The sequence below is a fragment of the Diabrotica undecimpunctata genome, chromosome 8, assembly GCF_040954645.1.
Source record: "Diabrotica undecimpunctata isolate CICGRU chromosome 8, icDiaUnde3, whole genome shotgun sequence".
NCBI classification, from domain to species: domain Eukaryota; kingdom Metazoa; phylum Arthropoda; class Insecta; order Coleoptera; family Chrysomelidae; genus Diabrotica; species Diabrotica undecimpunctata.
Window position 1 is genome coordinate 34,961,472 of NC_092810.1, and position 15,573 is coordinate 34,977,044.

The window sequence follows — 15,573 nt, forward strand, 5'->3', positions numbered from 1 at the left end:
GAACTAAGATTTTCTGCAGATCTAATGGATCAATTTATCGATCTTTACCGTTCTTTTGAATGTTTATGGAATGTGAACTGAAGGAGTATCGGGACATTATCAAAAGAAATAAGGCGTACGAGACTATTGCGGATATCATGACCATTACCACATTTATTTTTCTCGTTTAAAATGTTTAATAACACTAATGCAACAGAAGCTCGTTTCTTTCTTGATGGCGCCATTTTTAAATTCTCTTTGAAACAACTCTGAACGCTCGGATTTAATGTAAACGATCGTTGTTCTACTCGTAACTCAAATCCGAGCTACTCTGATCCGAGTACTCGTAAATGTAAAGTCCGCATTAGCCTATCCTATATATTTTTTTCAATTCTATTGTAACTATACCATATATAGACAGTATCTTATTATTAGATAATATAAATTGCAAAAATAATCAAGTCAACTTGTAGACAGCTAGAGTTGTTATTAATGATAAAACTATTAATTTTAAATTAGACACTGGTGCTAACTGTAACTGCTGGCATCTAAAAAAATTTGAAAGTTTAAATTTGAATGATATTGTAAAAATAACAAAAAATGAATCTCCCTTAATAACATATGGTAACAATAAGTTAAATACCGCAAGTCAAGTAATATCAAAATGCTTAAGGCCGTTCCTCGCGATTCTGGGCATAGCTAAATTCCAATGTAAAGTTTATATCAAATAACGCAAAAACTATGGCAGATATTGAGATGATTCTTTTTTTATATGAAAGGTCTTAAAAAGTTCTAGTGCACTATTTGGTTGTAAATTAATAAATTGTTTAAACAATTTTTTTTTTCAAATATTTTTGGTTAAAACAAACGGAAATTTTTTTTTTGAAATAGGGCACTACAGAATTTGACCCACTTTCCGAATCTGTTTTTATTTTTAACATAAAGTGTAACACAAAGCAGCTATTTGATATAAACTTTTTAAAAAATCTTAAAGTTCTGCTAAATGTTACTCTCTCTCGGTCAGTACAGGCTGTCTTTGTCGATAGCTTCTGGATTCTCGCCGACAGGTATAGGTAAGAAATATACACTCTCTCATAAATAATGTTGAATAACATTATTAGGGCTTATTAAAGAGTAATACCCAAATATTTTGCAGTATTTGAATATGGAATTTGATTATTTATATTTATTGGACAATACCCAAATATTTTGCAGTATTTGAATATGGAATTTGATTATTTATAGTTATTGGAATATTTATTTTAAACGTTTTTGTTAGTAAAGTTTACATAATATGGAAGTTTGTTTCGTCACTTGCTTGTCCAGTCATATTAGTCCAGGGTAATAAGGATTTTCTCGTGACACTCAATAATCCAGGTAGCTGACCACTTTTTTAGTTATTGTAGACCTATAAGAAGAAAATCTATCTGTTTCCTGCCTAAAGTTCGGAGCCGTTTTTTAATGATTAACAATTTAATGCAAAAAACGCGATTTTTTCTATTTTTTGCACTCCATTAGAAAGCTAAATAATTGACATAAAATTACAAAATTTTATTTTTTAGAATATTGACAAAGCTTCAAAATGCCGATTTTTGAAAGTGGAAAAGTCAATTTGTTGCAAATTTGTTGAAAAGTCAAACTGCAAAATAAGTGACCATTGATATTTGTTAAAAACTTTTAGTAAACTTAAACTTTAAACTTTAGAGTTCCACCCAAAGTTGGGTATTGGGGTACTTAACAAACCCTCAAAATTTGGGACCGATATATTAATTAGTTTAAAAGTTATTGTATTTGTTTATCTCAGAGACCTTTTTTTTTACAATAACAACAGAGATAGAAAATAATAAAGATAGGGTAATTCTGTGGGTGACAAATGAAAGCAAAAAACTTATACTGTCAATATGCATTAAAAAAAATAAAACAATAATTTATTATAGTCAAAAATCCTGATGTCAAATTTTTGAAATTATGTAGTTTATAAACATTTAGAATAACTTTAAAAACATTGTCCCTAGAAAAAAATCTTTTTTTACATTCGAAAAGCTAGTATTTTCACCCGAATTTTCAAATAAAAAAATTTGGCCTAGGTTAATTTGGGCCAAAGTTAGCCATGTTTTTTTGTTAATTCACAGCTAATTTGATTATAATAATTATAATATATTATATAATTATAAGGAACCTTATTGACGCCATGTTAAAGAATGGGATTTGTATTTTTTGTTAAAAAATTTGCACAAACATTGTACCTTTACAGGACCCTCTACGAATTTTCAAAAATGTAGTTCAAATAGTGACTAGGAAGAACCCGCAAATCCATGGAGTTTAAATACCGAACAAACAATTTTAAACTAAAAGATATAATCTTTTAGCGAAAGCCGCTATCGCTTTATTAAATTAAATGGCCAAATATATGGCCTAGGAGGACAAATTCGTTAAACTTCCCGTGCTCGAATCGGTATCAATAAAGTGTTATGATCATTTCGGCCTAGCCCAGCCTCATCAGACACTTTGGGCTGATACAAATTCAAACTCGGAAAGTCCAACGAATGTCTCCCAAAACTTCACTACAACAGTAGTTAGCTACAAAGGCGCCACCTGCTTTGGCGGCCGTGAACGAAAACGATATGATAATATCGTTTTCTGTATCCTCTGCGCTATGCGAAATGTGTAAAAGATATAATCTTTTAGCGAAAGCCGCTATCGCTTTATTAAATTAAATGGCCAAATATATGGCCTAGGAGGACAAATTCGTTAAACTTCCCGTGCTCGAATCGGTATCAATAAAGTGTTATGATCATTTCGGCCTAGCCCAGCCTCATCAGACACTTTGGGCTGATACAAATTCAAACTCGGAAAGTCCAACGAATGTCTCCCAAAACTTCACTACAACAGTAGTTAGCTACAAAGGCGCCACCTGCTTTGGCGGCCGTGAACGAAAACGATATGATAATATCGTTTTCTGTATCCTCTGCGCTATGCGAAATGTGTAAAAGATATAATCTTTTAGCGAAAGCCGCTATCGCTTTATTAAATTAAATGGCCAAATATATGGCCTAGGAGGACAAATTCGTTAAACTTCCCGTGCTCGAATCGGTATCAATAAAGTGTTATGATCATTTCGGCCTAGCCCGGCCTCATCAGACACTTTGGGCTGATACAAATTCAAACTCGGAAAGTGGCCAAAGCAGGTGGCGCCTTTGTAGCTAACTACTGTTGTAGTGAAGTTTTGGGAGACATTCGTTGGACTTTCCGAGTTTGAATTTGTATCAGCCCAAAGTGTCTGATGAGGCTGGGCTAGGCCGAAATGATCATAACACTTTATTGATACCGATTCGAGCACGGGAAGTTTAACGAATTTGTCCTCCTAGGCCATATATTTGGCCATTTAATTTAATAAAGCGATAGCGGGTTTCGCTAAAAGATTATATCTTTTACACATTTCGCATAGCGCAGAGGATACAGAAAACGATATTATCATATCGTTTTCGTTCACGGCCGCCAAAGCAGGTGGCGCCTTTGTAGCTAACTACTGTTGTAGTGAAGTTTTGGGAGACATTCGTTGGACTTTCCGAGTTTGAATTTGTATCAGCCCAAAGTGTCTGATGAGGCTGGGCTAGGCCGAAATGATCATAACACTTTATTGATACCGATTCGAGCACGGGAAGTTTAACGAATTTGTCCTCCTAGGCCATATATTTGGCCATTTAATTTAATTTTAAACTAATAAAATTTTCTATATCTCCGGATCTACTCAATGGATTTTGATCACTCTTTTTTAATTTGTATGTAATTTCTACGTACATTACAAATATGTTATTTGTTTATATATTAATTAATTAATAAATGGTCTAGTTTGTTTAAACAATTCTTGAAAAAATAATTTTCTTCCAAAAATCTATTTTTTTAATACCTAGTATCATTAATAATCATAATAAAAATCGCGTTTTTTGCATTAAATTGTTTGTTAATAATTAAAAAACGGCTCCAAATTCAAGGCAGGAAACAAGTAGGTTTTCTTCCTATAAGGTCTAAAATAACTAAAAAGTTGTCAGCGACCTGGATTATTGAGTGTCACGAACATGGTCTATTTTTTGCTTATTTCCCTGGAGTATATATTTGATTAACATCTGTGTAATTTTTCTGTCGCTTCCTCGCTGGTTTTTCATATTGCTATGATAGCAGTATCATCGGTAAATGTTGCAATTGTATTATTTTCTAGAACAATAATATAACACGTATACAAAAGGTAAAGACACTTCTTTGTGGCAGCCCTGCTGTAATTTCTTTCAGTTCCGTGTATGTATCTTCCTGTTTAATTCAGAAATATCTTTCCAAGTATTTGAGAGTATCGTTTTGGTAAATATAGTCTTAGTTTATAGTTATGGCGTCTTTGCCATACTTTATCATATACCTGAGTCACATCCTAAATGTGTCCATCATATTATCCTTCATGATCCATGTTTCACATCCATATAGTAATACAGTATATTTACATGTAACAAATTAAATCCTTAGTTGTAAATTTTTGAAATAATTACTCAGTATACATCCAAGTTTCATAAATGCTCCTCATAAATCTCATAAGACATGGTGTAGACTCATAAGACATTGCTCCGCAAGCCTTGTAAAACACTACACCATGTTTCTCATGGTTCTATTGGTTGTTGTACTTGGGGTACAGTAGATGTTGCGGCACTTGGGGCTGGGAAAATTTTACCGACCGTGGGAAAAAGCGGCATCCTTTGATGTTTGCACCTGCTTAGGTGTTCGGGTGACATCACGCTTACTGACAAGTCGAATCATTTTTTCTTTTCCTTTCTTTCGTCTTCTTCTTTTCTTTAGCTAATCTGTTTTTCATCTCATGTTACCTTCTTCTATTCACTAATTGAACGTCCACTGCTTGACAGGGGAACCCAATATTTTATACACACATATAAGTTTTCGTTCTTTCGTCTAGTGCTCGAGACAGATTTTTTCGCCCAGTACTCTACATGGGTCTACGATTCTTTCCTCCAGTGCTATACATAGGTCTACGATTGTTTCCTCCAATGCTTTATATAGGTCTTTTTTTTGTCCACGGCTAGACACAGATCTTGTCGCTAATCATCAAAGTGTCCCACTGCCCAAATTAGATAACCAATATTTTCCATATTGGATAACCAACGAAAGTCTATCATTGCATTATATAATGCAGTTCTTTTAACACTTGCATAGGCTGTCATAGCGTGTATCTATGTTATATTCTAGTGACTTTGCTAGAATCTGCCCATGTGCTTAAATTTGATGTGTAGTTAACTTTCCAGCAGTAAATCTTCATTGATATTGACCAACAATATCCTTTGTAAAATGTTTAAGTCTTTCAAACAATACATTGCCGAAGATTTTATACGCAGATGCTAACAGAGTAATGCCTCTATAGTTCTTACAATCCAGTTGATCGCCATTTTTATGTAACGCATATTATTTCATTTAGCCACTTGTCTGATACCAATCCATTCTGCCATATAAGTACTAGGTATTAGTTTATGGATTACTGCAAAAAGTTGATCACCACCTTTTCATACATTTCCCAACAGATTTAATCGATTTCTGTGGCTTTATTGTCTTTGAGTTTTAGGACGGCATTTGACACTTCTATTATTGTTGGGTCTTCACTGTGTAGTTGACAATGTAGATTTTGTTGATTCTATATGTTGTAACCTCCTTCAATATCGTGTATATAATATATTATATAAATATATATAATATGATCTAATAATAATGTACCTATAATATGATATAATCCGTATAAAACGTCTTCCGACGTCCATTTTTCATTCAATTCGTTTGTTCCATTCTTCTTTAAGTTCTTTCGAGCTCATTGAGTTTTTTATTCCTTCCATCCGTGTTTTCTACGGTAGTCCTCTCTTCTGGATTCCTGTAGTTGTTCATACAGGTACTTGTTTCGGGAGTCTACTATCTTTCATTCATTGGACATGTCCGTACCCTTTGAGCACCACTAATAGACGTAAATCCTTTAATTTTAATTTCATGAATGTTTTTATTCGCCCCATCTCAACATTTTCCATTTCAGAATATTTATCATCAAACTGTAATCTACGTTAAAAGCCAATTTGTCAGTAAAAAAAAGTAACAAAAATAAACAAAAGAAAATATAAGACATAAAAAAACCAATAGGTACTGTGACCTCAAAATATCTTGTTATACATTATTTTGTAATAAAATTTTATAAAAGTTTGTCTTCGATTTGATTGTTATGAATCATTTACAGGACGATTATTTGTTACCTGTATGTACCCTTGCTAAGTTGTGAATTAATTATTTAATAAATAATATTACTCTAAATAGTATACTCGTATTATTCTAATCACCCCATAATCGCACTGAATGGTAGACCGCCCGATCGCTTTATTGTATAGACCCAAGACTTTTCACCACAGGGGGTTTTAAGTAGGTATAAATATAAAATCTAGTACAAGGGATGACGTTTAGAATATTCTTCGTGAATAAATTTTGTTTACGTAAAGAAAGATATTTTTGAAATAGATATCTCACTGAATTTTACCGTTAGGATTTTCGAGGATAAGCCTTAATACAAGGTAACTTCCATAATATCAGGTTTGTCTTGGTCGATGTCGACAGTAGGCCAACTTTAGGCCTTAATACATGGCGTCAGGTCTATAAGAACCCTAAATTAGAATTCAGTTGTAAGGAACCTATAAAATGGAGTCTGCCAAGGCACCAAAAAACATCGTTTCGATCAACACACAAGTCAAAATTATGAGAAGTTCATGAATAGTAGCAGCGACTGTAGACTCATTAGTTTAATGAGCCATGCCGTTAAAATACTGTTGCATATTCTTCTAAATCGAATTAACAACAAGTGCGAAGAAATAATTAGTCAAGAGCAGTTCGGGTTCCGGATATGCCTTGGAACTAGAGAAGCACTATTTTCTATGCAAACACTCCTTCAACGATGTTGGGAGGTAAGAAAACACGTATATATGTGCTTCATTGATTTTGAAAAGGCATTTGATCGTGTTCAGCATACCAGACTAATTACCGCCTTGCAGAGCATCCAACTAGATGAGAAAGACATCAAACTTATTGCCAAACTTTACTGGAACCAAACAGCCAATATTAATACCAACAACAGAGAATCAAAGCCAATCAGTATTGAACGAGGCGTAAGACAAGGCTGTATACTATCTCCCACCCTCTTTAACGTGTATTCTGAGAATCTATTTAGGGAAGCTTTAAAAGATCAAAAAGGAATTATCATAGGAGGAGAAATAATTAACAATATACGGTACGCCGACGATACCTTGATTCTAGCTGAAAACATCGACGATCTGCAAGAGCTAATCAATAGAGTTGACATGGAATGCACAAATTGGGGACTGTCGATAATATCGATAAAACTAAATACATGGTGACCAGTAAAGTGGATATCGGCGCAACCCAACTGATATTAAACCAACAACCGCTGCAGAGAGTTCAGAGATTCAAATACCTTGGATGTTGGATTACCCAAAATCTAGATCCATCCTTCGAAATTCGATGTAGAATTGAACAGGCAAGAAACTCATTTCAAAAATTCAAGCCTCTATTATCCAACAACTCAACAATTAAATTTGGAAATCCGTGAAAAGTTTACAAGATGTTACGTGTGGTCTGTACTTTTGTATGGATGTGAAACTTGGACTTTAAACGCCGATATCATGAATAAAATCGAGGCGTTTGAGATGTGGTTGTATCGAAGGATACTAAAAATTCCATGGACTAGCAGAACCAGAAACGAAGAAGTTCTTCGAAGAATGGGACATCAACGAACTCTATTAAATATTATTAAGAGGCGTAAACTAGAATATCTTGGACATATAATCAGAGGACCAAGATATGAGTTCCTTCGGTAATTCTCAACGGTAAAATCGAAGGAAAGAAATGGATAGGACGGAAGAAACTCTCTTGGTTGAGGAATTTGCGGCAGTGGACAGGTTTGACAGCGGACCAATTGCTACACGTAGCGCAAGACCGAGATCAGTATAAAAATATTATAAGCATGGTAGTCGCCGACGTTCCGTAGGGATATAGCACTCTAAGAAGAAGATGAATAGTTTCTCTATTTATCTAACGGCAACTGGCCTCTGGCCTGTGTAATAAAGATGACGAAACTAAAATTGCAATTCTCTTAAAATCAGCTGGCGAAGGTGCTCAAGACATTTTCAGAACGTTCAAGTTTGTAGGTGACGAGGGAAAAAACTACAATAAAGTAATACAGGCGTTTGAGGAGTATTGCAAGCCACTTCGGAACGAAACATATGATAGATATAAGTTCTTCAACAGAAGTCAAGGTGAAGATAAAGAATTTGATAGGTTCCTGACAGACATTAAAATGTTAGCAAAGCTATGTAATTTTGGAGTACTAGAAGATTCACTAGTCCGTGATAAAATAGTGAGTGGCATTCGAGACCAGACAATGCAAGAGAGATTATTAAGAGTTCCAAATTTGACGTTGAGCCAAGCCGAGACTCACTGTAGAACATCAGAAGCAAGCAAGTTTGAATTGAAAGATCTTAGAAGAGAAATGGAAGTTAACAGCTTAAGATGCAAAGGAAATAATAGTTTTAAAAATGGTTCTAAAAGGAACATAGGTGCAGATAATAGTAATACCTCTAACAATCAAGATTACAATTGTTTAAAATATGGGAGATATGGTCCAAGAAGCTGCCCAGGTTATGGTAAAATATGCAAAAGATGTAATAAACCAAATCATTTCCAGGTAGGATGCAAGTTTTCTAATTTAACTAAGGCAGGAGTAGTCTCTAGGTCTGCTAGTACTAATCAAAGAGTCTATGAGGTTACACATGATAGTTATGACACAGCTGATGTCTGGCCTCCCTGCCTTCACACCTAGTGTTGCCAACCAACCTAAGCTATATCATACAGTAACCCATTATATTTTTCAAAAACGGGTTTGAATCACGCAAACAATCCAAACAGATTTCCAAATTATTACTGAATACATGTTGATTTCTGAGCAATATCAAAGTGCTTATGCTGATTGCGTTAGGATTAATTACTCTGGAATTAGGTTGAACTCGGTTCAACCCAGAAGTCAATATTCATTTGACATTGACCATCACAATTAAAAATCACACGTCGAGCGACCTCATAGCATTGCAAAAGACACGGTTACTTTGATAAATAATTATATAAACATGAAGTACAAAAAGACGACAGGGAAATAGTGTAATTATTTGTTATGATTCACGCCACGCGCCGGTACATTCACATCCCATTCTAATCAGAAGTCGACATTGTAGATTGTTTGATTCGGGACAGCAGAATTGTAGACGTAGTAATCTTGACTTATACTACGGTCGTTTATCATTACACACCTTTAGCGAGTACAAAATTAAGGACCACAACACATCGCAGTACCTATAACAACACAAGATGACCAACGGACATACCTCCTGTGTTTATATTGAACTTGTCCTGAAAATGAATTTAGTGTAGTCTCGTTGCTGACCACGTCCTCAGAAACAACAATTTTTAATTGGTTCAGCACGATTTCCAAACGAAAGATGCTGAATTGGCAAAAAATATCATCAAATAACATCATAGGCAGATTTTTAAAAGATCTGCTACGGAGCTACGTAAAATAGCAATTAGAACAAGATGAACACACACACACAAGAAAAAGATTGGATGTCAGATGAAATTTTAGAGATAATAAATGAAACTCTTTAGATAATGAAACGAAACTTTCAAAACAAATCCCTAATATTTTAGCATAAATGAGCTTTTCTATACACGTCATTTTAACAATAATCCTTGCACAGGACGTAAGTACAGTTTTATTATATTTCCTTAAATAATACTTAAGTAATGTAAGTAAACTTTTTGTAACAAACCTGATAGAACTTTTTTAGTTACTATATGTAATTGCTTCAGCATTTTGATTTAACTTTTCCGGAGACCGAAGATGACCAGAAAATTGTGGTCGAAACCAGTCGTCCTAAGCTAAATCAAATAGATTGTAAGTCTAAAATTTATTTCTACAAACTTGTTTTTTTCTTTAGATAAGTTCCTTCGAAATTTCGGTGATGATAGACAAAAGAGAAAGTTATAAAATCCATCGATTTTCAATTCTCTGTAGGAAGGATCTATCACTTAAGACTCTGCCTGAATTATCATATTATAACACGTGGTAACGGTTATTTGTACTATACTGACCTGGCTTATTGCCGTAGAGACTGTAGGTCCACTAAGGGGACTCCCAGGAAACTGAAGTTATTTTTTTCCATTGAAGCCACTCAGAAAAGAAGTAGAGCATTCTGTAGTGTCTACAAGTTTCTTCAGTGATACAGTGCTCCACAAAATAAGTAGACTACCTTACCTTCAACTATCATTCGTTCCATGTCTTCTCTTCTTCTAGTTATATGTCCAAAATATCTTAGTGTATTTTGATTGATAGTTGGGGTGACACTAGTTCCTAAGTTAGTTTATTCTAGTATTAAATTATTTATGCTATGTGCGGTACATGGTATGCGCAACATTCTACGATAGACGTATGTCATTGTTCTTCCACTGCTTTGTGAGTTTGGCTGTTGCCAATCTGGCCATTGTAACGCGTCGACGTTTCTCCTTTTCGTACCATCCACTGTTGTTGATGGGAGCTTAGTTAATTAAATTGTCTGACCACTTCGTACCATGCCGTGTTTGGTGATTTTTCGTCCTCCTACTGTTGCTCCACCTTGCCGTTCCTCAAAAACTTGACGCATAATGTATTCAGTGTATATATTGAATAGAATGTGGGATATTATAGATCCCTGTCAAACTCCAGATTTCAATTTGAAATTTTTCGAATGTACGTTATTATATACTCTTTGTATTACTTCTATTAACTCTTACATTGACGGTACTATTTGCAAAAAATTCTTGTAATAAATCGATTAGAAGTTCTGGCGTACCCATTTTTCCAGGTGCCTATATGCCACATTTTATCCCATTGTATATTATCGAAGGACTTGGATTAGTAAGCAAAGCACAAATGTTTCTATATTAAATTCTCTGGATTTTTATTATATTACTTATATAAGGAATGTGTTTTCTCTGAACGATTCCACATTTACTTTATCCCACCTTCTTCTTCTTTACGTGTAATCTCCGCGACGGAGATTGGCAATCATCAGGGCTATTCTGATCTTAGATGCTGCCGCTCTGAATGGTTCGATTGATTTGAATCCGTACCATTCTCTCAAGTTACGCAACCATGAGATTCTTCTCCTTCCTACACTTCTCTTGCCCTGGATTTTCTCTTGTATAATTAATTGAAGTATGTTGTATCTTTCATTACGCATAATATGCCCCAGGTATTCTAGCTTTAAGAAAACTCGAGGGATTCGAGATGTGGTGTTACAGACGTATTTTAAGAATTTCATGGGTGGATCGTGTGACTAATGTTGAGGTCCTACGTAGAATAGGCAAGGAATGCGAGATTATTAACACCATCAAAGAGCGCAAACTAGAATATCTTGGCCATGTTATGAGGAATGAACAGAGATATGGCTTGTTGCAACTCATTCTTCAGGGCAAGGTATTTGGAAAGAGAGGACCAGGGAGAAGAAGAATATCTTGGCTTCAAAACCTGAGAAAGTGGTTTAATACATCGACAACCGGACTGTTCAGAATAGCAGCAAGCAAAGTTAGCATAGCCATGTTGATCGCCAACATCAGGAACGGATAGGCATCGTAAGAAGAAGATTGTAGCTTTCGTGTCTTGATGGTTTTCAATATTTCCATTCTTTTGTTGACTAGTCTCATGACTTCGTTGTTTCTTACATGCTCGGTCCATGATATCTTCAGGATTCTTCTATACATCCACAGTTCAAATGCTTCCAACTTATTAGTAGTCGACGCGTTAAGTGTCCATGCTTCTATCCCGTAAAGCAGAGTCGAGAAAATATAACACCTTGTCAGCCTAACTCAATTTTTAATTTCAGCTCTCTTGCACAAAGTACCTTTTCATTTTATTGAAGTTTGTTCGTGCTTTCTCTATTCGAACTTTGATTTCTTTGGAGTAATCGTTTGTGTGATTAATTATTGTGCCAAGATAATTGTAGTTTTCAACTTGTTCTAAACTTTTACCGTTAATTATCATGCTTTCATCATTATTTTGGGTTTGGGTATTGATAATCCATATTCTTCTACATACTCAACAATCTTGTTCATTAGCTTTTGGAGGTCTTGGAGTTTGTCTGCTATTATGATAGTATCGTTCGCATAATTATCTAATGTTGTTAATTGGTGTTCCATTGACCTTTATTCCTGCTGTTTCTCCCTCAAGAGTTTTTTTCATAATTTCTTCAGAGTATGCATTGAATAGTAGTGGTGACAATACACACCCTTGTCGCACTCCTCTTTTAACCCGCCGTTACACGCGCTATGAGGGAATACCTCACCATATTTATTTATAACCAATAAAATTGTCTTGGCTAATACGATAACCTTGAGCACCGAGAAATGCCTTTATCATCGTTCATGAGAGGGGATGACAAAGTTGTAGAATACTTCAAGCGGTCAGTGTGCTCTGATACTTGAAAGAAGTGACATCCCTCTTCAGGTGAGAGTATTCCTCACTGCGCGTGCAATCACGGTGAAATCACATTTGTGTTATCTCAAAGAAACTTTTAGATTTTTGTTTAATATTTGGGTAAGTTTAATTAAAATATTATTGTTTAGGTTAGGTTAGGAACCATAGGCGCCCATACCCATGAGCAAGGGTTGCTGTGGCCCCCTAGCTTTTCGGGAAAGAACAATTATATTGTACAATTATAACAAATTATATTATATATTTATACCTACATATATAGACAAACATTAATAAATGTGCATACTGTCCTAAGAAGAAGAACCGAAAAACCCAGACAAAATGCTGCAAGCCAAATTGTAGAAGACCAATTTGTAAGGAACACACAAAAACTTTGTGTAATTCCTGTTGGGAAATAGAGGAGGAAGAATCTGAGTAGATGCATTTATTATTTTTAGATTTGTGCAATATTTTTAAAACTTTTCATTTGTGTATTGAATATTTCTTTTGTATATTATCATATTATTTTTGCTTTATGTATTTGACATTTTTATACTTTTGATCTACATTAGTTTATGACTTTTGTTAAATTAATAAAAAAATGGTTTATGAGACTTTCTATGATATGTGAGTATAACCCATTTTAGTTTTATATATGTTTACATTCATTCTTCCTCGAAATAAGTCGAATTGATGTAGGTGAGGGCGACGCTCATACGCGTGCAACCACGTCACAATAGAAGACGCGTGTAGCGGCGGGTTAATTTCGAACTCTTCTGTGTGTTCATAAATGCATATGTGTGCCTACTGTTTATAATATAGATTTGTTATAATTCGAAAAGCATTGTATTGTAATTGTTTTGCTTACTTACTTTATCGTGTCCGGACATGTCATTCATAAAATTTCGGCCCAGTATCGGGCTACGTCGGTTCCATCTTTGTTGGCGAGCCACAAATCTTCGAGGGTACATCGATGAGGACACTTTCTGCATGTAAGATGTTCCATATTCTGTGTTTCTCCACAGTCACAGTTCACATCGTCTTGGTCGATTTTTCCCCATTTTGCCATGTTTGATTTTACTGAAGCGACCCCCGTTCTTATCCGATTCATAGTTTTCCACGTTTTAAAGTCTAGAGACTGGCCGGTCCATTGAACCTGGGGAAGAGGAAAATACTCAGGCTGTCCATCTTGCACTGTTCCAAGGAAGCTTTTCCTAGATTTTAGTCGCTTTCGTGGTGTTCGAGCTTTGTATAGGACATGCCGCCCGTCCGCGATCTGTTTAATTTTCTCTGTGCTCTGCAACGCCTCTGCGTGTTGACGGTTCTGCAAAACCCGCTGCTTTATATAGATTTGAGAGTGGCGTTGGTTACATGCACCTCGTTACTACCTTGCATGTCTCATTTAGCGCAGTATCAACTTGTTTGGTGTGGGCAGATCTGCCCCAAACGGGGCACGCATATTCAGCAGTTGAGAAACACAGTGCCTGTGCCGTTGTTTTTAAAACGCCAGGACGTGCGCCCCATTTACTTCCCGTTAGCTTTCTGAGTATGCTGTTCCTAGTTGTTACTTTCCCTCTCGTTTTTATGCAATGTTGTCTGTAGGTGAGGGACCGGTCCAGAGTTACTCCAAGATATATATGTTGGTTTGTGTGTTCTAATGTATTACCATTCCACACAATTTGGAGTTTTCGCTTGGCTTCCTTTGCGCGAAGGTGGAAAGCGCAAACTTGGGTTTTAGAGGGATTGGGTCTCAGGGAATTCTGCAGGTATTTCCTTGAGCACATATAGCAAGATCGTCAGCATAGAGGGAGTGCTTGGTTTCGGACGGCGTAGGTTGGTCGTTTGTGTATATATTGAAGAGCATTGGTGCTAAAACACTTCCCTGTGGAAGGCCATTTTTTTGAACTCTCCACCTACTTACTTTACCCTCCAGCATAACGAAAAAACGTCTGTTTTGCAGTAAGGAATATACGACCTTACGCAGATGGTGGTCATTGAGAGTATCGTATAATTTGCGGAGCAATGTTTTGTGCCTTACTGTGTCATAGGCTGCTGTCAAATCTACGAAAGCAGCCTCTGTTATAAGTTTTTCTTCAAAGCTCTCTTCAATGTGTTCTGTTAGTACGAGGACTTGACCGGTGCAAGATTTGCCGGGTCTGAATCCTCCTTGTTGTGGGATGAGGTGCTTGTCGACATTTTTTCTATTCTGGCGAGTATGAATCTCTCATATATTTTAAAAAAGTGACACAATAGCGAGATAGGTCTGTAGCTATTGGGGTTTTCTGGGTCCTTTCATGGTTTTAACAAGGCTATTACTTTAGATTTCCTCCATGATTTTGGAATTTCGCAGGTTTTGCAGCACGTGTTATAAAATTGCAAGATCCAGTTTTTTGCTCTTTGGCCTAGATGCTTTATTTGTTCACTGCATATATCATCCACACCTGCAGCTTTCCCGTTTTTTAACCTGTTCATACCGTCGTTGAGTTCTTTTAGTGTAAAAGGAGTACCTAGGTGGTTTGTCTCCGAATTCAATCTTCTAGTGTTTGGGCTCTTATATCGGTTCGTAGTTCTTCCATTCATAAGGAGTTGAGCAGCAATTGTTTTGATTTGAGGACGTCCATTGGCTCTTTGTGGAGGACTTTATCGAAAGCCTTGTTGTAATATATTAAATAGACGTACATATCTTGGTTTACATCCAAGCATCTCTGGATTAGTACGTTGAATGCAAAGAGAGCTTCACGGGTACCTACGCTTCATCAGACATCAGGCTTATGGTGCGGTGGTCGATGCATTCTCTAGCATTTTTCTTTTTTGGCAGACAAATAAATGTTGAGGTCAACCATTCATTGGGTATGTCACCCGAGTGATAAATTCCATTAAAGAGCTTTAAGACTACATCCTTGTACTCATTTTCTATTATTTTAAGGATATCAATAGGCAGTTGATCTGGCCTCGGGCTTTTTCCGTTTCTGATATTTTTTAGTGAATACAATATT